At 46.2% G+C, this 26,661-nt stretch overlaps 1 long non-coding RNA gene across 2 annotated transcripts in view; it reads right to left on the bottom strand.

Moving 5' to 3' along the window:
- LOC118570036 overlaps positions 1-26,420 on the bottom strand; it is a 94,390-nt gene extending 67,970 nt beyond the window's left edge. For both annotated transcript variants that reach the window (XR_004943114.1, XR_004943112.1), the window contains exons 1-3: positions 26,269-26,420; positions 15,594-15,682; positions 10,863-11,153 (exon numbers count right to left, since the gene is read on the bottom strand). This is a non-coding gene — a long non-coding RNA (uncharacterized LOC118570036). The remainder of the gene's footprint in view (positions 1-10,862; positions 11,154-15,593; positions 15,683-26,268) is intronic.
- Positions 26,421-26,661: the final 241 nt, after the last annotated feature.

Genomic DNA, 26,661 nt, shown 5'->3' on the forward strand with positions numbered 1-26,661 from the left:
GGCCCTCTAAACCAACATGATCAAAGAACATAGGAACCCACAGGGGCTGAAGCAGTGTTCACAGGACCTGCTCGGGCCTGCGCCAGGTCCTCTGTGGATGTATTATGGCTTCCAGTTTAGTGTTTTTATGAGATTCCTGAGTGTGCAAATGAGTGGGTATCTGATTCTTGTACCTTTCTTCTCTTGGGCTATTTTCCTTCTGTTCATTTATCTTGTTCAACCCCAATGCAACAGTTTTTGTTTTATCTTATTATACATTGTCTTATTTTTTATTATTATCCACCAGAAGCCTGATGGTTTTCTAATGAGAGACAGGAAGGGGGTGGATCTGGATGGGAGGGGGGTGAGGAGGAACTGGGAGGAGTAGAGGAAAGGAAACGGAAATCAGGATATATTATGTGAGGAAAAAAAAATCTGTTTTCAATAAAAGAAAAAAATTTAAATAAATAAAAGCTTTTAAGAAAGAAAGAACGAACAAACATGGGTACCAAGAGTCTAGTTGTTGTTAAGTATACCTAGCATAGACTTGGGTAGCTGGCAAAGGATGGGAGGGTTTGAAGGAGCGGCTACAAAATAACTAAACTGTGCTGGAAGACGGCTAAATGGTTAAAAACACTTTCTACTTTTGCACCAGGCAGCTCACAACCACCCATACCTAACCTCAGCTCTAAAGCATCCAACTCTCCTTTTCTGGCTTCACATGCACACACTGACACACATATATACATATAATGAAAAGTAATAAAGAAAAGAGCTAAACAGCTGTAAAAGTGGGGCATTGTGGGTAATTCTGGTGTGAGTACAAAAGACAAGAGACCAGGGAAGATCAAGGACATATTAGGGACTGCCTACATGGTTGTAATTAGGATGCTGATAGAAGGAAGTTTGTCAGTCATGGCCAGGCTAATGAGGTCTCTGTTGGAAATGAGTATTACACTGGAAACTGAGGGTGATATCACTACCCTGCAGCAAAGAATTTGGAAGGCTCTTGTCCCTGAGCTGAGACTCTGTGGAGCCTGAAGTAAGAAAGAACAGTGAACTTGTTTATTTGCTGAAAGAGTCTCAACATGGCACAGCATTCAGGATGTGGCATATGCATTTGGGCCGGTTGGTTTGGTGGTTTGAATGAGTCCCATAGAGTCAGGCATTTGAACACTGTTGTATGTGTGTCTGGGTATACACCATGTGTATGTAGGACCCCACAGAGGCCAGAAGAGGGTGTCAGATCCCCTGGATGTGGGATTGCAAGTGATGTGAGCTACATAATGTAGGTATAAGGAATCAAACTCTGGTCCTCTGAAAAAGCAGCATGTGTTCTTAGTCACTGAGCCATCTGGTCCTCTGAAAAAGCAGCATGTGTTCTTAGTCACTGAGCCATCTCTCTGAGAGCCCTATGCTGATTACTTTTAATTGTCAACTTGGAACAACTCAGAACCACTTGGGAAGGGTATTGATGATGAATTATTTAGCATGGGTAGGCCCACAGACATGAGGAGTTGTCTTGGTTGTCAACTGATGTAGGAAGACCCAGACCACTGTGGGCAGCACCATTCCCTAGGCAGGTGGTCCTGAACTATAATAAAGGGGAGAAAACTTGCTGAGGGCTTCCAAGCAAGACGGCTGCACTTATTTGCTTTTGCTCTTGACTGTGGATGTGATGTGACTACCTGCTTGAGTTCCTGCATTGGCTTCCCTGAAATCATAGACTGTGACTTGGATTTGTTAGCCAAACAAGCCTTTCTCTCCTCTAAGCTGTTTTTTTGTAAGGGTATTTGTCACAGCAACAGAAATGGAACAAGAACAGTTTCAATGAGTGCGTTCTATCAGGTTAACAGGCTCAGGTGCAAAGGAGCCCAGAGCACAATGATCTGGGGGGTGGGGGGACAAGCATGGCCAGAGAAAAGCAAGAAATAAATGCATATAGGGTACAGCACAGAAATCATTTGCTATGGATGTCAACACAGATTAAAGGGAGCCAGTGCTTATATCCAAACAACTGGAAAGACCTCCAAGGCATCTCATAAATCTAAGAAAGAAACTCTCCCTCAGGGTGGAGGAGGTGAACTGGAGGCTGAGTCACCAGCAGGTGTCGGCACACACCTCAGAGGACACTGCCAAATTGTTTCCCAAGCACTGATTCCAGATTAAAAACCCACTGGCTGCATGTGGATGCCCTGGTTGATATACATTCTTGTTCACACATTTAAAACTTGTATATTCCAGCCGTTGGTTAAATTGGTATTGTTTTCTGATTTTGATTTCCCATTTCTCTGCTTGTTAACTAAGTTTTCAGAGTCTCGACCATGTCTGTTTCCATTTCAGAAACACCTGCTGTGCCTCTTGTCAACCAATAGATGGGATAACATGCTTTGTCTTGCTGGTTGATGGGAGACTCTAGTGTATTACCATAGAGATCACATGTTGCTCATAAGCAGGGTAAATATAGCCTCCTGACTGTGACCATTACCGTGTGTGTGTCTGTGTCCGTGTGTGTGTGTGTGTGTGTGTGTGTGTGTGTGTGTGTGTGTGTGTGTGTGTGTCTGTGTGTGTCTGTCTGTCTGTCTGTCTTTCTCTTTCTAAGTCTTACTATATAACCCTAGCTGTCCTGGAACTCACAGAGATCCCTTCATCTCTGCCTCCTGATAGCTATGACTAAAGGTGTGTGCACCATGGATGGCTCCTTCCACTCTCTTCATGGCAACTTTTTTTTTTTTGAGCTGAGGATCGAACCCAGGGCCTTGGGCTTGCTAGACAAGCGCTCTACCACTGAGCTAAATCCCCAACTCGCAACTTATTTTGAATGGAAAATCTTAGTCTGTTTTGTGTGCAAGCAGCAGAAAGAACACAGCAAACACACACACACACACAAACACACACACACACTGTGACAGCTTATTCTATGTGACACCCTAGCAGCGTGTAATTTTGATTGTTAACTTGTCTGGATTGAAAAACCCTGATTGTGCTGGAGAGGTGGCTTGGGAGGCAAAAGTGCTTGCTCTGAAATCACAAGGACTGGAATTCGAATCCCAGGACCCATGTAATAAGGCAAGAGATCGCCACAAACACCTGGAGCCTCAGCTCTGAGGAGAGAAGAGATGGGAGGATTGTTGGAACTTGCTGGTTCTAGTCTAGCTGAGAGTAACCACACACGTTCAGGGAGAGACTCTGACTCAGAGGCACAGGTGGAGAGCGCTCGAGGACACTTGACACCCTCTTTGGGCCTTTGCATGTGCATACACCCCTGCACACATGTACTCACACAGATGCGCACACACAAATGAATAAATATAACATAAAAATAATGAGGCACCTTTGGATGAAGATGTTTCTGACGTAACAGAGAAGGGAAGATGCACCCTGAATATGGTAGCACTATCTCATAGGCTGGGGTTCCAAACTGAATAAATAAGTAAACAGGAGAAAGCTAGCTGGGTTGGGGGTTCCCATTTCTCTGCTTCCTGCTCAGCACCATGGACAAACAGCCCTCTGCCACAGTACACGCCAAATTCCCTGAACTGTGAGCCACAACAACCCTTCTTTCTTCAAGTTGACTGTTGTTAGCTATTGGCCACAACACACAGAAAAGTAACTAGTGGCCCAGGACATGTTGCCCAGATGTGGGTTCAAAACCTTGCTGCTGTGAGGAATAACTAAGCAAGTGTGCAGGTTAGTTTTTGTGCACACAATCTAAAGTCACACAGAAAGAAGGAATTGCCATCAGATGGGCCTGTAGGCAATTTCTGTGGGGCATTTTCTTGATTAATGATTGATGTTTGCGGGGCCAAGCTGGGTCCTGAAGATCGAAAGCTGCAGGATCTCCAGGGCAACAACAGGATATCCAAGAGGAGTTCCAGTGAGGGCCCAGTATCAATAGCAGAAGCCAGAGGCATCGAGCCAGGCCAATGACTCATTGCAATGAACACTTGCAAGTGAAGATGTATGGACTGAAGGGTATACTGTGTGACTCACTGGGCCACACTACAGCTTCCACAATGAGATTTTTTTCTTTTAAATTTTATTTTATTTTATTGTGGGGGAGGTTGCAAGGGCAGACAGAGGATACGAAGGGACGGGGAGATGAATGGGAACAGGATGCATGATGTAAAATCCACAAAGAATCAATAAAAAGTTTTTTTTTTTTTAAAGTTCATATGTAAGTATAAAATTATAGGGGAAAAAAGAGGCCAAGCTACTGTGAATGATGTCATTTCTGGGCAGGTGGTCCTGGGTTGTATAAGAAAACAGGCTGTTACCAGGTGGTGGCACACGCCTTTAATCCTAACACTCGGAAGGCAGAGACAAGCAGATCTCTGTAAGTTCGAGGACAGACTGGGCTACAGAGTGAGTGCCAGGAAAGGTGCCAAAGCTACACAGAGAAACCCTGTCTTGAAAAACAACAACAAAAAGAAAGCAGGCTGTCCAAGCCATAAGGAGCAAGCCAGTAAGTGGTGTTCCTCCATGGCCTCTTCTTCAGTTCCTGCATTGAGGTTTCTGCCCTGGCTTCCTTCAGTGATGGACTTAGAATCTGTAAGGTGAAATAATCCTTTGTCCCCTAAGTTGCTTTTGGTCATAATGTTTATCACAGCAATAGAAACAAACTAGGACTTCAGGTGACCCCATGAGGTGGAGTCTTGTCCAGTAAGTGGAAGCCTGAAGAACAGAAATTCACACTTCCCAGAGAAGCAATTTGGCCTCAGACCATGCCATGACAACCCCGCTTGAGCTTCCAGTCTGCTGGCCTAATATGCAGAGGCTGTATTTGCCAGCACACTGTGATAGGGACCAAGCCCTTCAAGAAAGCATGTGTGTATTTCTCTCCCGCCACCACTCTGTGTGTGTGTGTGTGTGTGTGTGTGTGTGTGTGTGTGTGTGTGTGAGAGAGAGAGAGAGAGAGAGCATCTGCGTCTGTGTTCCTAAATGTAATGGCAATTAAACGTTTAGAATTAAAGTAAATTGTAAACATAGTGTTCCACAGGTATGTTAGTTTAGCAAATTCAGCACTCGCCTCCAAATATGGAGGGTGTACTCCCAAGAACTGCAATCCATCACTGTCACATCTGCTATGTTCATTATACTCTCTAGTCACATTGAAAACATAACCCAAATTCAGTTTTCCCATGTCCCCAGATGGCTCTTGCTGCTGATTCGCTCAAGCCCAGACCCAAGCAAGCTTCACTCTGAGCACGCCTCCTCGGTCTAACATTCACTCCAGGTTCCTCTCTCACCCACTCTCAAAACCTGGTTCCCTAGCCACTGCCTTGTTGCAGGAGGCTGGCTCAGCAGCTGGAAATCCTAGCCCTGGCTGTCCTCTACACTCCACCTCTTCCTATTTCCTTGTCACAGGATGAGATGGGGGGTCCTCCTGGATGAGACCACACCCTTACAGCTCATACCCAGTCACCTTGTATCTACTAAGGTCACCAGGGGTCAGCTAGATGTTTCCATTTCCTGTGTGAATGTTTATGCCCCCTCTGTTAGCTACTTTTCTTGGTGTCCTGACCATGTACTTGAGAAGAAGCAGTACGGGAGGAAGGGTTTGTTCTGGCTCATGGATTAGGATGGCATGGTCCTGGGGAAGGAGTGGTGTTGGGGGAGGTATGGCAGTGGCTTCACTGCAGTGGGGAAGCGGGACAGCTACTTGCTCACATCTTCACGGACCAGGAAGCAGAGATAATACAGGAAACAGCAGCCTATGAACCTCACAGCACCCCCCTCCCCCGCTCCCCCCACCACAAGGAGGCCATAGGTATTAGATCTCCCAGAGCTGGAGCTACAGGTAGTTGTGAGTCTCCCCCACCCCCCATCCCCCACCCCCTGCTGGGTGCTGGGAACTACTGAATTCTGGTCCTCTGTAAGAGCTGCAAGTGCTCTTAACCACTGAGCCATCTCTCTTCAGCCCCATTTTATCTATTTTTAGCCAACTTTGTCCATTTACAATTTTTTCTAGTAATGTTTTGATTTGGTTGACATTTTCAATGTTCATGGCCTGAAATCTGTTTGAACACTATACTTTGAGACAATTAGAGGTTCCCAAGAGGTACACAGGAAGTCTTGGTGCATTATTCCTTCAGACCTCCCTCAAAGCAGACATCTGCATAAATATCATGATAACAAGCAGAACCATCACCTGTTCAATGCACATAGAAGATTCAGACTTCACCAGATGTACCTGCACTCACATGTGCAAATGTGACTGTACATGTGTGTATGCATATGTGTACTACCTGTGTGTGTGTGTGTTTGTGTGTGTGTAGCTTCACATAACTACCACTGCAGTAATCAGAACTTCATCATCACTACATTCCTGATGCTTCTCAAAGCCACACACTCACACACACACACACATGCACAGATGATCACCCAACTACTGATCTGCTCTTCATCTCTACATTCTCCATCTTCCTTTGGGAAGGAGTGAGACAGGGTCTCATGTAGCCTAAGCTAGCCTTGAACTCCCTCTGTAGCTGAGGATAACTTTGAACTGACCCTCCTGCCTCTACCCACAAAGTTCTGGAATAACATCCATTACACCTAGCCAACCACTCACTTTTCAAGGTACATTTTCATCTATTACACTTGGGGCTATTATGAAAATAGGATGTTTGAAAAAGTAATAGAGAAAAATATTTGTTTACTTAAACATACATGTACATTTATGCACACATATATAAAACAACAATTATTAAAGAAGAGGTCATGAATTTTAGAGGGAATGGATTGGGATATGGAAGGAGCTGGAGATGGAGAGGTGAAAATTATGTAAATAGAGTATTCATGTATGACTTTCTCAAAAAAATTTCTAAATAGTCGGGCAGTGGTGGTGCACTCCTTTAATCCCAGCACTTGGGAGGCAGAGACAGGCAGATCTCTGTGAGTTCGAGGCCAGCCTGGGCTACAGAGCGAGTTCCAGACAGGCTCCAAAGCTACACAGAGAAACCTTGTCTTGAAAAACCAAAACCCAAAACCAAAACCAAAACAAAACAAAAATTTCTAAATAAACAGCTGCTGTGTGCTCACACTTATAATCCCAGCACTCAGGAGGCTGAGGCAGGAGTGTTCCCATAGACCAACATGACTATGTACTGGGTCCAAGGAGAGTCTGGAATGTAGGGTAAACCTCTGGCTGGGAGAGGGGGTGGTAGGGAGAGATGGAGAGGAAAGGCTGACTCTCCATGTGTGAACGTGTATTTAAGTGGACGTGGATTCTCATTTCTCTGGGACAAACGCAGAGACGGCACTTGCTGGCTGTGTGGCAGCTCTGCATTTAGATTCGTTCCTAAGAAACTGCTAGTTCTCTACACTACTCAACCTTCTTCCCGAGTATCGATTTGTCCCCTTGTCCTTTGCCAGCATCGTTTTTGGTTTTCGTGATCTGCTTTGCCAGACTTGTCATCTTTTCCAAGAAGCCCTTGGCTGGGCCTCTCTCTCACATCTCCCACTGTCCATTCGATCTCTGCCCAGAACTGTAGGTTTCCTTCCTTCCACACTGTCTCTTGAGTTTTAGCACTACAACTGCTTCTTCAGGTCAGTTCTTGGATCATTAACATCCAGTTTGCTCATGATAAACAAAACAACAAAGAACCAAAAACATAGAGTCTTATTTGAGTTGGCCAACTACTCCTGGGCATGGGGTTTCCCCTGGAGTGTGGCTGATATATCTAGTGACACTCCATTGGAGAAAACTAATTTTCCCTTTCTCAGCATATATCAATTGCCAATAGCTTCTTGATTAGGGATGGAACTTTGTGTCCACTTCCCCTTCTCAGTGCTGGGATATTGTCTGATTTGAACCTGTGTAGATCTTGTGTGTGATGTCACAGTGCCTGTGACATCCATCCTGTTGTGTCTGGAAGACATTGTTTCCTTGGAGTCATCCATCACCTCCAGATCTTAAAATCTTTCAGTCACCTCTTCAACATACATTCCCAAGCCTTTGGTGGAGGGGACTAATGACGTCCCACTCAGGGATGAAGACTGTGCCATGAGCAATACAGACCTTAACATCCTATTGTTAAATGTTAAGTTTCCACTAAGACACAATAACAAGCCAAAGTTTGTCTCTCAAAGGGAGGACAGTTGTCTATAGATGATGGTAAGGCTCCACTCCAAAATTCCAAAGGGGCTCCACTGTGGTCACCTATAAGGACCTACCAACGACTCCAAATAGCATCCTATCTGCCACTGCCACATTAAGTGACCTTCAAGTCTGCTGGATTATATGACCCAAATGGCAGAGGAGCCCGCATGGCAGTGGGGTCCCACTCAAAGCTAGCAGCCTTCTGAGTTTATTTGGTGTATGGGCTGAAATGACACACCCAAGTAAGGAGCTCGCTGCCTCCCAAATCCAAAATGTTTTACTAACAAGTCCAGAGTGCCTGTCATTTTCCAATCACTTAGTCCTATCAGCATAATGTCGTCAATGTAGTGGGCCAATGTGATCTCTTGTATATCAGGTTCCCTGCAAACTAAACTATGACACAGGGCTGGGTTAATATGCCCTTGATGTAAACTGTAAAGGTATACTGTTGGCCTTGCCAGCTGTAAGCAAATTGCTTCTGGTGGTCCTTATGCACAGGTTTCTAGAGAAAAAAAGAATTTGCCAGACCAAAAGCTGAATACTGGGTACCAGGAGATGTATTAATCTGCTCAAGTAAGAAAGCTGCATCTGACATTGCATTGGAGTCTCTACTTAAGTTTGTCATAGTCAACTCCATTCTCCATGATCCATCTGTCTTTTGCACAAGCTAAAAGGGAGAGTTAAAAGGAGATGTGGTAGGAACCAACACCCCTGCATCTTTCCAATTTTCCCAGCTTTATTTATGTATTGTACTACTTTGTTTATGAATATTTTGCCTACATGTATGTCTGTGCACCACATGTGTGATGCCTGGTGCCCACGTAAAGAGGGCATTAGATCCCCTGGTTCTGGAGTTACAGACGGTTTTTGAGCTGTCATGTGAGTGTTAGGAATTGAACAGGGTCCTCTGAGAAAGCAGCCAGTGCTCTTGACCTCTAAGCCATCTCTCTAGCCCCTCTCATTTTTTAAAAAAAATGTTAGTATAGGTGTTTTGCCTACAAGTTTATCTATGAACCACACATGCGTAATGCCCTTGGAGGCCAGAATAGGGAGGGCATAAGATCTCTAGGAACTGGAATTACTACCAAGCGAGTGCTGTGAATCAACCCTAAGTCCTATGCCAGAGCAGCCAAGTGCTCTTAACCACTGAGCCATCCCCCCATCCCACTCCACCCCCAGCATCTTGCAAGGCCTTAATGGTGGCATTAATTCCTGTAACCTCTCCAGGGGATTTTCTTTTTTTGGTTCACTATTTTACCTGGTAGAGGCAACTAATGGCTTCCATTTGGCCTTTCAGATCATAATAGCCCTCATTCCACAGGTCTGACAACCAGTGTTGGGATTCTGCCCAACTCTAAGTATATCTGTTCCACTGGGGTGAGTCTGTGGGCCCAATGGACCCACTGTGAGTCAGACTTTGGCCGACACTCCATCAATTGCCTGACCTCCATAAGCCCTTACTTAACTGGAGGTCCACAATGCTTGGATGGGGTTTCCCAGAATCAGTGTCAGTTCAGAGTCAGAATCTAGTAGGCCCTGAAAAATCTGGTTATTTCCTTTTCCTGGTTGTACATTTACCCTCATCAAAGCCTATGAGTTCCTTTGGAGAAAGATTGATTGACTGTAAAACCTTTTGGTAGTGTAATTTAGTCCTTCCTGAGAGATTCTGGGCTGTAAGCTGGCTTGTCTGGGAATTTGTTGAGGAACTGTGATTCTCTGTTGCTACAATTCAAAGTAAACTTCTTAAATTTTTTTAAAATTTATTTTATATATAAGAGTGTTATGCCCACATGCATGTCTGTATACCATTTGCATGTCTGGTGCCTGCATAGGCCTACAGGGGATATTGAAGCCCCAAGGACTGGAGTCACTACAGGTGGCTGTGAGCTGCCATGTAAGTGCCAGGATTTGAACCCAGGCACTATGGAAGAGCAGCCAGTGCTCCTAAATGCTGAGCTGGCTCTCTATTACTTCAAGGCAAATGTTTCATTTGCTCTGGAATTTGCTTATACAGATGGAGTGGGTGCTTATTAAGCCCCCTCCCCTATCTATTGCTCTTTTGGGAACCCATACCACTAAGCTATCCCAGTTGAACCATAATGGACACTGCTTGGACACTGCTGTCTGTTAGCATAGCATGTTGGGGGAAAAAGAAGATGAAAATTAACATATGAAAGAAACCAGTAGTAGAGGAAGACTGGAACCGTCCAACCAGGGATAGCAAAGAAGGGACAGACTCCACCTGAATAAAGCTCCTGCCCTCAAATGCTCCAAATGCGGAGCCTGTAGCTTCTCTACAAATGACCCACAGAAGCTCATGACTGTCCCGGCTGAGTGCCATCAGAGCCCCTAGCTTTTCCCAGCTCTCAGCCCACTTCTATTCTTGGAAGGGCCATTCTCTTTCTTTTTATTTTCATTTTAAAATTACATTCATTTATTTATTTACATGTGTGTGTGTGTGTGTGTGTGTGTGTGTGTGTGTGTGTGTGTGTGTATGTGTGTGAATGTGTACATGCTGTACAGTTCTTTAATTCACAAGATGGAATAGTAATGTTCTCTCTACATTACCAGATTAGTGCAGAGTCTTCAGCAATTCTAGGTGTAGATGAATTGGAGAGCCAGCTCCAGATACCATCAAGCCCACTACAGAAATTCATCCTTAGAATTATGCCTCTCTAGAACCTGCTACTGGCACCATAATCTGCATTACATGGAGTTCTTTAGAGACAGAACTAATAGAAGAGATGTGTATTCTAAAAGGGGATTTGTTAAATTGACTTACACAACACTAGAGACGCTGTTTAGTCCACAAAGTTGATCACCTCAGCAGTCCCAACCTGGTGCTGAAGGTCTGGAAGATTCCCAGAGAGTCACTAGTGTTCAGTTCGTGTTGGAAGAAGGCTGAAGAAGCCTGAGTCTGACGTCAGAAGAGGACAGTCGAAGCAGAGCCGGGCACTGGCTCCAGACCAAGGGAAGGCAGGCAGCCAACGCCGCTTTTTCTTTAGGCTTTTTTGTACTGGGTCACCGGCTGAAAGGTACTCACTCCTGCCGGATTAGACCTCTCTGGAAATACCTGTTAGAAATAAAATCTGGTAGTTCATTTCCACATGGGCCCTGAGCAAGCTTAAGTCCAGTTACCAATGAACAGAAAACACTAGACTCCTGCTGATGCCTGCTAGTCTGGCTATTCTCTCCTCGTGACCCAACATATCCAAATTCTCCTAAGCTACACACCATCTAGGAGTTTAGAGCAGACAACTACTGACAGCCAAGCTTCCCTGCAAGATGGTGCATCTGAGAAACCACACCAAAGTATCAAACACAGAATGAACCCACACAATGTTTTGGTGAGAAAAGCCACAGGAGGAAGATAAGACCTAGATAACATGTAAACTCCCACTTTGCCAGTTATTTGTAAAAGGGAGGAAGGTCCATTGGTTTAGAAAACGTTCTCTGCATTCAGTCAGTATGTCTGCCATTCCAGGCTGGTGTCCAACTGCTGAAGAGCCAAAATAAACTGCTGAGTTTTCGCTACTCTAAGTCTCCAGTACTCTTATTAAGAAGTGAGGCTCACTTTTTCCTCACAGACATGCACACAAGTGTATCTCCTAGGTGATCGAGAGCCTGTCAAATTGACAATAAAGATTATCTATCACACACTGGGCTAGTGCAGGAGGAGTGGCCTACAACTGTGTCCAGGTCTGACATGTCCTTAGTCCTGCTTTTCCCCACCACTGTGAGTTTAGAGGTCTCTAACCTGCTGGTACAAGTTGTGATGGAGGAAGACACTAAATAACATTAGACCCCCAGGGTTTAGCAGAGAGTGATGGTGACTTTGGTGTGTCAACTTGACTGACCAAAGGTGTTCAGATCAAACATTGCCTTTGAATGTGCATCTTTGAGGGTGCTTCTAGGAGCAAACAGCAAAGAGAAATAGGAGGTGGGTGACTTTCCCAGGCCACTGGGATCCAGAGTAGAAAAGGTGAAATCAATCTGCCTCCTTTTTCCTGCCTCATCACTGAAGCTGAGACATTGGACTTCTGCCCTCAGACAAGATTCACACCACCGGCCCTCCTGAATCTCAGGCATTTGCCTATGGACTGAATCACACCACTGACTTCCTTTGTTTACAGATACAGACAAGAAGTGTGAGACTTCCTAAACTGCATGAATTGGATTTTCATTTTAGATGATAGATAGATAAGTTGGTAGATAAGTAGGTAAGTAGGTAGGTAGGTAGGTAGATAGATAGATAGATAGATAGATAGATAGACAGATAGACAGAATGATAGAGATGATAGGTGGTATCTTAGTTACTTTTCTGTTGCTATGATGAAATGCCCTGACAAAAGTAACTTTAGGAAGGAAGGATTTATTCTGACTCATAGTTCAAAGTACAATATACATAATGGCAGGGAAGTCTAGGCAGCAGGAGCCTAAGGCACCTGGCCATGTTGTGTCTCAGAGCAATGAATATCTATGCTCAGCTCACTTTCTCTTTTTCATACAGTCCCAGATGCCAGCCAAGGGAATGGTGCCACCCACACTGGGCAGGTCTTCCCATCTCAATGAACTTAATCTAGATAATCCCTCATTAATGTGTCCAGGGGCTTGTCTCCTAGGTGATTCTAGATCCTGACAACATTACACATCCTGGATGGATGGATGGATGGATGGATGGATGGATGGATGGATGGACGGACAGACAGAATGTAGTTATGTATAACTCATTAAATATCCATACACATTATCCAGAAAGTGCTGACTAATACAGATTTTAGTATCAAGAGTGTTTTCTGGAATTGACAGTCTAGTCTCTTTAGATTTAAAACCACTAATAACTCTATTACTAGTACTAAGAAGTCAGAAGCTAAGAAACTCTGCATATGATACTTCTGAAATTTTTTTGAAAGCTAAGACATCAGTCCTTTGATCCTAATATTTCTGGACCAGATGACAAAAAGGATGAGCTCAGGGTTTACATTTCCTATCAAGCATCACACAGATGATCCACAAGCCCCTGGGTTGTGAAGGGCAGCCTTGTCTCCTAGAGATGCAGAGAGGAATATGCTGAAAGTCAAATACAGAAACTCATTCTAGACTCACTGGATCACAAGGCAAGGTAAATCTACTGTTGAAATGAGGACACTGGCTGGGAAAGAATGGATCCTGAGAGCTGGATGGGGTCATGTGGGAAGACCCTCATAAAGCTGAGGACACTAACACCCTGTGTTCTGATGAACCTCTCTTGTCTGCAGGTGTGGTTCCCATGGGCAGGAGTGATGGCCATAACTCTTATGGTGTTTAAGCGCACATACTGCTCTTCTAAAGGACTTGCATTCAACTACTAGCAACTGATGTCACAACTACCTATAACTTTAGCTCACAACTACCTCTATCTCTAGATGGCTCACTACTACCTATAACTCTAGCTCCAGGGGATCTGATATCTCTGGTCTTTATGGGTACACACACACACACACACACACACACACACACACACACACACACATACACATACACACACACACACATATACAGCACATACTCATACATATATATACACAATTAAAAATAAAATAACTCTCTAAATCAAAGAAGTGGTTCCTACCCCCATTGATGGGGTCTCCCTGTCCACTTCCCTGTCCACAGGGAAGTCTGTAAGGCCCAAGCAAACAGCAATGACCTTTCCCAAGGTAGCTGCCAGGCAGGACAATACTGGCTGCTTCCATCACCGCCCTCCCTATGTGTCCTACTTTGCTCTTCTGTTGCTGTGCTAAACACCTTAGCCAAAAGCAACTTGGGGAAGAAAGGATTTATTTGGCTTACATTTGCAGGTAATAGCCTATCACTGAGGGAAGTCAGGGCAAGAGCTCAAGGCAGAAACTAGGAGTCAGGAGCCATGTAGGGATGCTGTTTATTGGCCTGATTGCTCAGCTAACTTTCTTAAGCAGCCCAGGCCTCCCAGTCTAGAGATTGTGACACCCACAGTAGACTGGGCCCTCCCAATAAATTATCAGTCAAGACAGTCTCTCACAGATATGGTCATAAGTCAATCTGTTTGAGGCAATTCTTTAATTGAGGCTCCCTTTTTACTGGTGACTCCAGGTTTGTGTCAAGTTGACAGTGAAAACTAACAAGCACATTTGTTTTCATACTCATAAGTAAACATGTGTCTCCGTGCAGAATAGTATGTGACCCCAAGAATATGCACTACACTTTAGAAGGACTGCTTGAGTTCTCCATTTTTTACAGACAGAAACACAGTGGAAAGGAAATCATTTGAACTCATGGTAACAGATATCAAATGAGACAGCAAGATAGGACAGGGTCAAACACAAAATTGGATCAGGACAGATGTATCTGATGTATGGGAGCACTGAACACAGATCTATGTCTAATGATGCAGCTCCAGGAATCACAAGGATTAAATCACATGGTGGTACACTCTTTTAATGCCAGCACTTGGGAGACAGAGGCAGGCAGATCTTTGAATTTAAGGCCATCCTAATCTACAAACCAAGGTAAGTCAGAACTGTTTAGTGAACTCTGGCTCAAACAAAACAAAACAAAACAAAAAGACTAGTTAGTTGTTAGTTAATTAGTTTGACTGATGTGTGTGTGTGTGTGTGTGTGTGTGTGTGTGTGTGTGTGTGTTACATGGTGGCCCACAGTGAAGGAATCAGAAATAGGAGACTTTCAATGGTTTTATGTATAGGGATGAATGAAAGACACAGGGAATTGAGTATTCTAGGTTGGATTCAACTTGTTAAACTTGTTTACCCACACCAGAAAGGTTCAGAAGGTTGACCTTCACCATGACTATGAGAAATACACTCGGGGCGTGGGGTGGGGGTGGCAGTATCCTTCCACTGTTCTGTGACCACTCATCCCTGAAGACTGTACTTTACAGTGGGAACCAAAGCTAGTCAAGTGAAAAGCTCAAATTCAGTGACAGTCATTGGATCCCAGGGTGGCATGGGCCATGCAGGGGCATTCAGAGGGCATGGACACAGTGGCTGAAGTTACTATAATGGAGAGCAGAGGCAAAGCCCCACAGTCTTAGCAGTCTGGCCTGTGCAGACCTGTGGTGCTGGCTGATTGATCATGCTGTTCCTTTGGGGAAACAGAAGGTCTGCTAATTTCTTGCTTACTCTCTCTATGGAAGACTTCCAGGATCCATGAGCAAAAGTGAAACTTGAGTCATAAAAACAAAGGTCACAGACTCCAGCAATCCCCAGACCTGAGCCAGTTTATGGGTCTGAGCTTTTTCATGAAGGGGAGGCCTGGCCCACTGCAGGAGAAATCCTGGGCATAATACCCATAAGACTTCTTGTCGGTCTTTCCATCTACCTTCCCCCAAGTGGACCCAAAGTCCTTTCTCGGGGACACTGCCCCGGAGAAGAGGAAATGAGCAGTGAGTTCAGGGCTGACTCAAAACTGGCTCTACATTGACACTGATCTCAGAAGACTAGATCCTCGGGGTGGCCCCACTGTCACTGTCAGGACTTACAGGTAAGAAGATCCACAGAGTGTCAGGTTGGTCCATATCACTGTGAGCCCAAAGGTCCCCAGTTCCATTCTATGATTATTTCCCTGGATCTAGAAAAGAAAAAAAGGAACAGACATACTTAGCCAGTGGCGGGTTCCTTCAGCTGGCTCCCTGACCTATGCAATGAGGGTTGCTATGGTAACAAAGGGCAACTAGACTAGAGTTACTTCCAGTGGGGAAACTAGCGAGGTGGGTACAGTGACACTCCTCGGGGGACTGCGGACGCCATGCAGTGAATGGAACTGAACGATGCAGGGTGGGACAGACACTGTGGTACATGGCTATAAGCCAGGCACTCGGGAGGCAGAGGCAGGAGGATCACCATAAGCTCAAGGACAGCCAGTTCCCGGCCATCGTAGGCTACAGAGTAAGACTCTATCTCAGAAAATCAAAAATGGGACTGGCAAGATGGCTCAGTGGGTTGAGGCACCTGCCGCCAAGCTTCATAACCTAAGTTCCACCCCAGGACCTGTATGGTGGGAGGAGAGAACCAACTCCCACAAGCTTCCCTCTGGCCTTCACATGTGCTTCACAGCATATGTACCCACCACTCGAGCCCACAATAAATAAATAAATGTATTTTTTAAAAAACAAGAGTAGTGACTTCCATCTACACACACACACACACACACACACACACACACACACACACACCTCCTCCTGGCCTGAGCAGTTGACAGAAGGACCCTAGAGAGGACAGTGGGATCTGTCACAGCTTTACTCAGGTAGTAACTCCAATCATAGACTCTCTACTAGATGCTCTTTCCCAGCCTAGGTGCATGAACATGTGCCCTGGTAGCTGATATGTAGACAATGACTGGCAATACCTCTTTCCTACCCTTGCCTCTCCATAAGGCCCATCAGAGTCAGTGTGATTTCATCTGGTAAGGGTACCTTTCCCATCCTTCCTCAAAGGATCTGCTCTCCAGCCTTGGTTCACAGTTTGGTTCACAAGAAACTTAATGACCTTCCTGTTCCTCAGCGCTGGCCTGTTGCACTGATGGCACATCAACCGAATCAAGCAATTCAGAAGTAGCAACGACTGACTTCTCGGAAAGACACTGCTGTGTCAGGGAGGGAAGTTAATTCAAATGAATTACAACATAAGATATTTAGGCATGTCAAAACATCTCTTCCAGGGAAAGGTAAGTTATTGCACATAAGCCCCAGCACCAACCAAAAAAAGCACAGCTTCTCATGGGCCCTATCCATATTCCTCACTTGGGTGTGTTGCTCAGGCTCCCAACAGGAAGAGGTTCAGATGTTCTTCTATGAGGACTCTTTGACCCTCACAGAAGAGGTGCTGTGATTGGATTAACAGAGCTTTAGTTTGACCCCACAGGAGTGAGGCCCTGCCCTAATTTGCAACCACCACTTCCCTAATGAGAGTCTGCTCTTGGCTGCTACTGGGTATTCATAGAAACATGTCTCACACATTACTGTGCATCCTAAGCTGGCCATCATGAACCACATGTCATAAAGCTGGGTGTGTCCAGCAGCAACCCATCATCAGATGAAAGTGAGCTATCTGATTGAGTCCGACAGCCTTGAAGGCACAGACTAAGTACCAGGAGGAAGTGACCCAGATGTCACTGCTGTTCACTCCTCCAAATTGAAAACTGTGGCTTCATGGAGAGTGCCCTTTGATAAGAGATGACCTTTGATAAGGATAAGAGATGACCTGTGTCTGGCTTACCAAGGTGTGATGGCTAATTTTGTGCCAACTTGACATAGGCTTAGAGTCATTTTAGAAGAGGGAGCTCCAAGTAAGAAAATGCTCCCATCAGATTGACCTGTAGAAAAGCCTGTGGTGCATTTTCTTGACTGATGATTGATGGGATGGGCCCATCCCACAGATGGTGGTGCCCGCCTTGGGTGAATGTTCCTGGTTGGTGTAAGAAAGAAGGCTGAGAAAACTATAAGGAGCAAGCCAGTGAGCAGCACTCCTCCATGGTTTCTACTTCAGTTCCTGCCTCTAGGTTCCTGCCCTGTTTGAGTTCCTGCCCTGATTTTTCTCAGCGATAGGCTGTGAAATGGTACAAATGAAATAAACCTTTTTCCCCAAGTTGTTTTTGGTCTTGGTGTCTTGTCACAATAGAAACCCTAATAAGACACCAGAGTTGTGTAGGCACAGTCTACAAGTTTACAGCTGCAGTGCTGCAGACTTCTTTGAACACTCCTCCAGGACAGTGGTGAGGGGACCCTCTCAGACGGCAGAGCTTTGTCAGCCAATAAACTTGGCTATGCCCTTTGCTTGAGAAGAGAAATGGGTAGACCTGGATTATAAACCAGTTCTCGGACTATGTCTGGTGGTTTTGCTGAATGATTAGGGACTTAGAATAAACTTGATTAGGAAATGAATGAAAAAAAAATCGGGGGAAGAAATACATGCAAGGAGCTGGGATGCAGCTCGGCTGGTGTTCTGATGTACTTTTGGTTACTTGTGGTAAACATTGTAACCAAAAGCACCTTATGGAAGAGTTTGTTTATGGTTTGCTCAGCCTTCTTTCTTATACCAACCAGGAACATTCACCCACAGCGGGCACCACCACCTGTGGGATGGGGGCACCACCACCTGTGGGATGGGCCCACCCACATCAATCATCAGTCAAGAAAATGCACCACGGGCTTTTCTACAGGTCAATCTGATGGGAACATTTTCTTTCTTGAAGCTCCCTCTTCTAAAATGACTCTAGCCTGTGTCAAGTTGACATAAAATTAGCCATCACACCTTGGTAAGCCAGACACAGGTCATCTCTTATCCTGCCAACTGTCAGCGGGCACTCTCCACGAGGCCACAGTTCCACAGGGCTAAGAGTCCAGCATAGCAGGAAGGCATAGCAACAAGCGGCAGCCATGGAGAGATCAGATCTTTAACTGTAAGCACAACGCAGAGGGAGTGGACTGGAAGTAGAGCAAGGCTATAAACCTCCAAAGCCTATCTGCCCCTCTAACAAGGCTGCCCTCCAAACAGCATCACCAACTGGGGACCAAGTGTTCAAATACCTGCACTGTAAAGGACATTTTTCCTTTAAACCACTACAGCTAATCTGTCTGGCCAGTGACATTCCCACCCTCAATTCTGCCTCCTCCACACTGGGATTATAAGCAGACACCAGCACACCAGGCTTTTTAATGTGAGTTCTAGGGATTGACTTCAAGACCTCATGCTTTCAAAGCAAGCACTACCTACTGAGCTGTCTCCCCAGCCCTAGGCCAAACAACAGAAATTTGTCTCTCAGGCTTCTAAAGGAGGAGAAGTTGAAGATCAAGTTGTCTGGGGAAGACCTATTCCTCCCAGATGGTACCTCCCTGCTGTGTCCTAGCATGGAGGCATGAGTGGACACAACCCTCACTCCTTCTATAAGAACATGGATCCCATTTGTTAGAGCTCTGCCCTCCTACAAACAAGTCACCTCCCAAAAGCTGGTATAAAGCAGCATGCTTGTGGTCAGACATTTTAACCTCAAGGACACTGCATCACCTCCAGGAAAGAAACACACTTGCCAACAAGTAAAGCATGGCATGATGCCACATCCATGTAATTCACAATTCTAACTGTGTCTCCATCAATCGGAAGCAGCTGGCTTATAGCTTCAAGATAAGATACAGCACCAACTGGGGTGGCAGTGCCTAATAGAGCCGAGGCAGAATTCACCAGAAGGCTGAATGTTCTTTGACTCAGTGTCCCGTGTCCAGTGCTGTTTCTCCCATTGTCACGATTCATGGGTAAAGAAATCAAGGGGTGGGTAAGAGAATGGAACTGCTAATCACCACCCCTGGAGGCCCAGTAGCAAAATTTCTGTTTCCTGTTTGCACAACCTTATGCTCTGCTGGCCTATAAAATCTTGGTTCCAGAATAGAGAGCACTTTTGCAAGGAGGTACAACAAACACTGCCCTGAACTGGATGCTGAGACCCTCAGCTGCCTCATCCCCACCCCTCACTGTCAATCTGAGTTCCTTGGGCTGAGGAGGAGTTAGGGATTGGTGGAATGTCTGACCATAACTACCAGGAGAGATCTGCAGTTCAGGACTCCCTTAGGGACCACAAGGGCTCACAGGCCAGGGAAACGTGTGGGTCACCTGCCAGGTAAGAACCAAGAGCAGCTGAGGGCAAATGGGCTGCAGAATTTGTGATGGTAGAAGGCATTTCTAAATGTTAGCTATGGTGACGAGACCACAGACAGCCACAAAGATTGCAGTGGCCACAGTACTTCCTCTTTTAATAATGTGTCTGGAGAGATGTCTCAGCAGTTAAGAGCACTGGGTGCTCTTACAGAGGACTTGGGTATAGTTCACAGTACCAGCGTGGCAGCTCACCACCGCCTGTAACTTCAGTTCCAGAGGATCCAACACCCTTTCTGGCCTCCATGGGCACAGCACACATGTCGTACACATGCATGTATGTATGCAAAACACTCATACACATAAAATAAAAATAAATTTTAAAAAACTCCAGACAGTTTCTTGCTGTGTAGCTCTGGTTGGCCTGCAACTCCTTATGTAGATCCAACTGGCCTTGAATTCACAAAGATCCACCTGCCTCAGCCTCTTAAATTCTGGGATTAAAATTGTGCACCACCACATTTAGCAAATTAATCTATTTTTTCTTTTTTCTTTTTTCTTTTTTTCCAAGACAGGTTTCTCTGTGTAGCTTTGTGCTTTTCCTGGAACTGACTCTGTAGCCCAGGCTGGCCTCGGACTCACAGAGATCCACCTGCCTCTGTCTCCCAAGTGCTGGGATTAAAGGTGTGCTCCACCATCGCCTGGCTATTTTTTTTTCTTTTAATAAAGTGTCTGTGGGTATATAGTTCATGTATGAGGAATCAGTGTCTATTTCCTTTGTGTTTCTTCACCAGCTTATTCATGAATCACATGACCTTTGAGTTATGGATGTCGAGGGGAGAGCAAACATCACCCAGGGACTACACATTCTCCTCTGGGGAAGGGTTCAGGGGATGCTTGGGATACACCACACTGTTGGCTCATGTTATGTAGAACCATGCCCATGTAGTCTACTGGGACTACAAGTTGGGTTTAGGAAGATGTTGCTAGTCATGTGGCCCTAGCTATTCCACTATGAATATATCTTGTTGACATGGATGAACGTAGCAGTGTAGGGTGTCAGCCTGACTTGGGTTATGGACTGCCCAGATAGCTGAAAAAGCATTGCTGTTGAGTCAGTCTCTGCAGGTTTTTCTGGAAGATACTGAAACTTGAATCTGTGGCTATGGGGAAGACCCACCTCACCCAATATGGGCAGTATCATCTGAACAGCTGAAAGCCCGATGGAAAACAGTGAAGTCATTCCCTCCCCTTGCCTCTTCTTCTGGCATACTTCTGTCCATGAACATCAGAACTCTGGGATCTCTGGGAGAGCCAAGTATCCAGGATTTTCACTGACAACCCTGACCCGTGGCTGCAGGCCTTCAGCCTTGGACTATGTATTAGTTCATGGCTCAGCTAGTTATAAGACGACATTTGAATTTGGACTGAACCAGTAGCTGGTTGCCTGGGTCTCCGGACCACATATGGGACTCATTGTGGGTTTTCTCTGTGTCTACAACATCTCTACCAAGCCCCTCTCATCGGCCTCTGTCTCAGGATGGAGGTGTAATACGATGGAGCAGGCCTCTGTCACTCTTAATCCTCCACACTAGAGATGCTCCAGCTCATAGGGTTGCCTCCCCTGAGTTCTTGTCCCTTCTGGAGGACCTTCTAATGACTGATGGGGAGACAAAAGGACAATACCTTACTCTTGGCTTCTGCAGCAGCTCTGAAGGTACCCGAGGGCCATCAAAGCCATCTTGAAAGTCTGCTCTGCTCCTCCTCCCAAAAGTGGGAGTGGGATACAGAGCTGTCTCTGGATCCTGGACTTCCATGGTGTGCAAGGAGCCTGTCCAAGGCAGGTGCTGTGGGACTGCCAGGCTAGAGACCCAAAGCCTAGGGTCAGAACCTAGACACTATTATGGGCAGGAGCCTCCTTACAGGGCAGGAAAATATAGACTCTGGGTTCCCTAGATGGAGCAAGAGGAACCAGAAGCCTCTGATCTAGCTAGAAAGACAGATGCCCATGGAGACCTGCAGGCCGGTGGCTCCATCCACACCATGGGCCCTTTCTATCTCAGTACATGTGCAGTCTGGGCACTGAGTTAGAGACTGAGATAGAGAATATTCTGCCCCACCAGATGCTGTGTCTGCACCCAGTAGCCCCACTTGGCAGTGGCATTTAGGGGCTCAGAAGTACATGCATCCTGCAGATGCTGATCCACAGCACCAGTCGGCCTTACTGTCATTGGCCTGGTGGGCAGTGGATCTTCACTTAAACTTGGGGCAGCAAGAGTTCTCAGCCCGCCCTGGCATGCTAGAAGGAGGGGGTAAGATCAGAAGGTCTTGCTAGAGCCCCATCCTATACCACCCCCAAATTCAGCCCTCCCTCTGAACCTGTGTCTCCTTCCTCCTCCCTCTTTCTTTCTCCCAGCAGTGCCCTGTCAGGAGGCCCCTGAACCACTCAGCCTCCTCATTGCCCACCTGGGCTCTAAACAGCTGCTTTCAGTCCACTCTTCACCACAGCCTTTCCCAGTCCCTGTCCTGTAGGGCAATGTCCTTTGTGGAGTCTTCCAACTCTTGTCGGCCACAAATTTTGGACCTCTGAGTCTTATTTAATAATTTTTCTCTCTTAATTACTTAGTATTGATCCGGAAACCAGAGCCCAGTTCCACTGTAAAGAATTAATAGCAGGCAGTACTGATGGCTATTTGTTCCCCTTAATGTTAGGTCATGAACCCAGCCATACCCCACCCACTCACTGGTTGGTACTGAGGCCTAGCCCCATCCTTCCAGCCACACACTCTTTCAAAAGCATTTCCTTCTCCCACAGCTTAACCCAAGCTGGTTTTGGTCATTCATTCATGCTTGAGGAAATGGGAAGCAGAGATAGTTAGAGATTCTGGAACTTTCTCCCACGGCATCCACCCTTCCTGGCTTTCCCCTGAGTATTTCTAGCTACTTCCTTGCTTTGAAAGACTTGCCTTCAATCCAAACTTTAGGTTCTCTGTTGTGTAGATCCACCCACCTTCCCTCCACATTCTACCCCATCCCACAGTGGCCTCTCCACCCCAGTCCCAGTGACCCCTTGACCTATCAGGGTCTAAGCTGGATGGAGGTGGGTAGGGGACACACTTGACCACCCACACCTTCTTTTCCTAAGCATTGCCTTCTTCTTCACGTCTCATCTTGCAGCCTCTCTGTGGAAACTTCCCCTGTGTGGCCTAGTCCCATGGAAGTTGGTCAGCAACTACTGTCAACAGTGGGGATAGTTTGTCCAGGCAGCCCCTGGTAGAGTCTAGACAGTAAGAGACATAGATCAGGAAGAGACCCTGTGACAGACCAAAGGTCCTGAAGTCTCAGTGTGCCCTTTACGTTCTCAGCAATACAGTCTGGAGAAAGAGGGGCTAAGGCTATGTGACGGACAGACTGACTCTGACCAGAAGGGACTGGCCCAGGGGGGCATCAGCCCTGTGTGAGCCTGGTCACTGCAGAGGCAGGAGATGATTTCTCCAGGCTGTCCCCTTCGGCCCCTCCAAACCCTCCAATCCATGGTGATGGGACAGAGGTAAGAGTCAGACAGAGGTTGCTGGGTCTCCCTAGGGTTATATTCCACAGGAATGGAGGCACCAAGAGCATCACAGCCAGCCCTGGTCACTCCCCAGAAGCCCTCTTTCCTCAGGAGATGGGTCTTAATGGGTTACTGCTCCCAGTGCTGAGCAAGGACTCGTGGGTAGATGGTGAAGGTGGCCCTGGCTTCACACTAGCAGGTAGCACCACTGGGGTCTTAGCACAGAGTGACACAGAGACCATAAAGGCGGGATTAGCCCTGTAGGTGAAGCTCCACCCCCAAGCCCAGATGGCGGGCCATCTGACCCTCTCTTTAGGGACATGGCCTCCTCTTGCTGGCTCAGTCCAGATTTCCGGATTCCACTGCCTTCCAGGAGGAGTCCTGAGGTGGAAATAGTATGAAGCTCTGACCATCCCTCTCTGACTCAGAACTGTGTGCACTTGGCCAGGCTGATGGCTTAAGACTGCACCATCCTAGGGGGCAAGGGTCCCACAGTAGGGATAGCTACAATGTCCAGCCAGTCACAGTCAGGGTCACAGTCATCCAGAGGCCAGCCAGGCTTTTTTCCTCCCACAGCTGCAGTATTCACCCCACCCCCAAGGAATCCAGAATTGTTACTGCCCTCTTCCTGCAACAGCAGGTCTGAAGGGGGGCTGGGTCCCTGCAGATCCTGAGGAGACTCATCCTGACCCACATGTGACCTCTACAAGCTCCCTGAGAGTTGAACAGATCTCACATCTCAGGGCTCCTAGAACATGCCACCGTGCTCCCCTGGGCATAGCAAGTCCAGGCCTCTCGGCACAAGGCCAACACCTCACTGCAAACTATTCCATGCACAAACTGCAGGCCACAGACAAGCTCACAAGCCCTTGGCACTCAAAGCCCTTCCTCGAGCTCCCATTTCCTCCTGACTCTGAAGTCTTGATGGCTTGGGTCTTTTGAAAACCATACAAGTTGGGACTGTTTGCTGTCCCCGAAGCAGAAAGGTCTCCCTTGTTGGTGACCTCTTGACGGTCTCTGTCCACAGGCCAGCCACTGGCGACTCTTCCTGGACCTGCACTGCTGCCCCTGTGGGTTTCCCTGACCGCCTGCTGGTTCTCCTTCCACCACAGAGCACACTTAAAAGCACAGTCCAGAGCCTGACCCTCCAGGGTCCCAAGGCCCAGGCTCTAGCCTTTCCTCTCACTTCCTTCCCATGGTCTGGGGGCTTTGTCCAGCACCACACAGCCACCACTGCAAGGTAGAGATCATTCTTTTCTCATCACCTTCTGGTTCCTCCCAAGTTCCCTAACTTGGTGACAGGCCCTCTTATTTTCTGTCAGCTCCCTCTCACCTCAGCGCTCTCCTGATCTGCTAAATGTAATGACCAGAATGAGAAATGACTTCCTGTTCTAATTTGTTTTCTGTTGCTGTGATAAAGCACCATGATTGAAAACCTAGGGGAAGTTAGGGGAAGAAATTGTTTACTTGGCTCATACTTCTTGATTACAGTCCATCATTGAGAGAAAGGAGGGCAGGAACTTGAAGCAGAATCCATGGAGTAATGCTACTTGGTGGTTTGTTTGCAGACTGATGCCTGGCTAGCTTTCTTATATATCCCAGGACCACCTGCCTAGAGTATGGGATGGGCTCTCCTACATCAATTAACCAACAAGACAATCCCCCATAGATACACAGACCACAGGCCAATCTGATCTAGACAATCCCTCAATTGAGACACCTTTCTCACCTGACTCTAAGCTGTGTCAAGTTGACATTTAAAGCTAACTAGGGCATTCCCCCAAAGAGATAATGTCTATACAGGACTCTAGGATTCAGAACCCTTGGAAACAGGGCCTAACCTCTAGGTAATACACCCTAAGCATCAATCAGGACACAGTAGAGAAAGTCTGGGTCCCTGAACTCAGACAGGACCAACTAGAGAACTCCAAGTGTGCTCATTAAATCAACCCCAAGGCACACATTCCTGTTTATACTCCTCCTTTCTCAGACCAGCCACCTGCTGTGGAGGTCCACCTCAGCTGGATTTTGAGATATTTCATATCTTGTGCAGCCACAAATTATCTACCACAAAAGCTTTCCATGGACAGTCTGGAGTCCATGTTCTCAGTAGTGAGATGTGGGCAGCCCAAACTACTGCCTAATCTTAGATCACTTTCATACCCCAAAGATAGGCTGAGATCTCTTGAATACCATTAGCACCACCCTCCAAGCTCCAGCAATAGCAAATCTCCCTTATTTCTCTATTATTCTACTATTATTAATTTACATACTTTCAACACTTTTATTTTTTTTTTTTTTTTGAGACAGGGTCTCTCTGTGAAGCCCTGGCTATCCTGAAACTCTATGTAGACAAGGCTTGCTTTGAACTCACAGAGAACTGCCTGCCTCTGCTTCTCAAGTGCTCTGGGATCAAAGGCTTGCACCTGACTTTCCTCAGCACTTTAAAAGGAAGTGTTGAATACATGGTCTTTCACATCTGGCCTCTTTCATTAACAAAACATTTAAGGTCTTTGTTTTTGTTTTGAGACAGGGGTGCGTGTGTGTGTGTGTGTGTGGCGGGGGGTCTTACTTTATAGTCCTGGTTGGCCTGGAACTTGTGGAGATCCTCTTGCCTCTGTCTTCTAGGTTACAGGCATGTGTCACCAGACCTGACTCAGCATTTTCAAGGCTCATCAGAGCTATAGCATGTATCATGGCTTCTTTGATTTCAGTGATTCCATTACATTCTGCAGTCTGGACAATGTCATGTTGATACATTTGCCACTTGATAGGTATTTTGTTTTGAGATAGGATTTCTATGTGTAGCCCTTGTTGTCCTGGAACTCAATCTGTAGACCAGGCTGGCCTTGAACTCAGAGATTCCCCTGCCTCTGCTTCCCTAGTGCTGAGATTAAAGGCATGTACCTCCACCACCTAGCATATTATTTTATTTTTAGATGTACATTAGGTTCTCTATGGGAACAGAACTGATAGAATGAGTATATATTAAAAGGGAATTTATTAGAATGACTTACAGGCTATGATCCAGATATTCCAACAATGGCAGTCTCCCAGTGAAAAGGCAAGAATCTGGTAGTTGTCTAGTCCATGAGATTGGATGTCTCCGCAGTCTCAATCTGGTGCTGGAGTCCTGGAGGGTTCCTGAAGAGATGCTGGTCTTTAATATATGCTGGAATCATGAAAAAGTAGATTCTAACATCAGCAAAGGAATGCCTCACCAACAAGACAGATGAACATGCCAGTGAGAGTGAGGGAAAACAGAAAAAAAAAAAAAAAAAAAAAAGCAAGTTTCCTTCATGTTCTGTTATGTGGGCTGCCACCAGGAAATATGGCCCAGGTTTAGGGTGGGTCTCCCCACCTCAAATGATGCAATCAAGTAAATCCTTCATGGGAATGTTCAACTTCTT

This window comes from Onychomys torridus, chromosome 1 (genome assembly GCF_903995425.1).
Source record: "Onychomys torridus chromosome 1, mOncTor1.1, whole genome shotgun sequence".
In the NCBI taxonomy this organism is placed as follows: domain Eukaryota; kingdom Metazoa; phylum Chordata; class Mammalia; order Rodentia; family Cricetidae; genus Onychomys; species Onychomys torridus.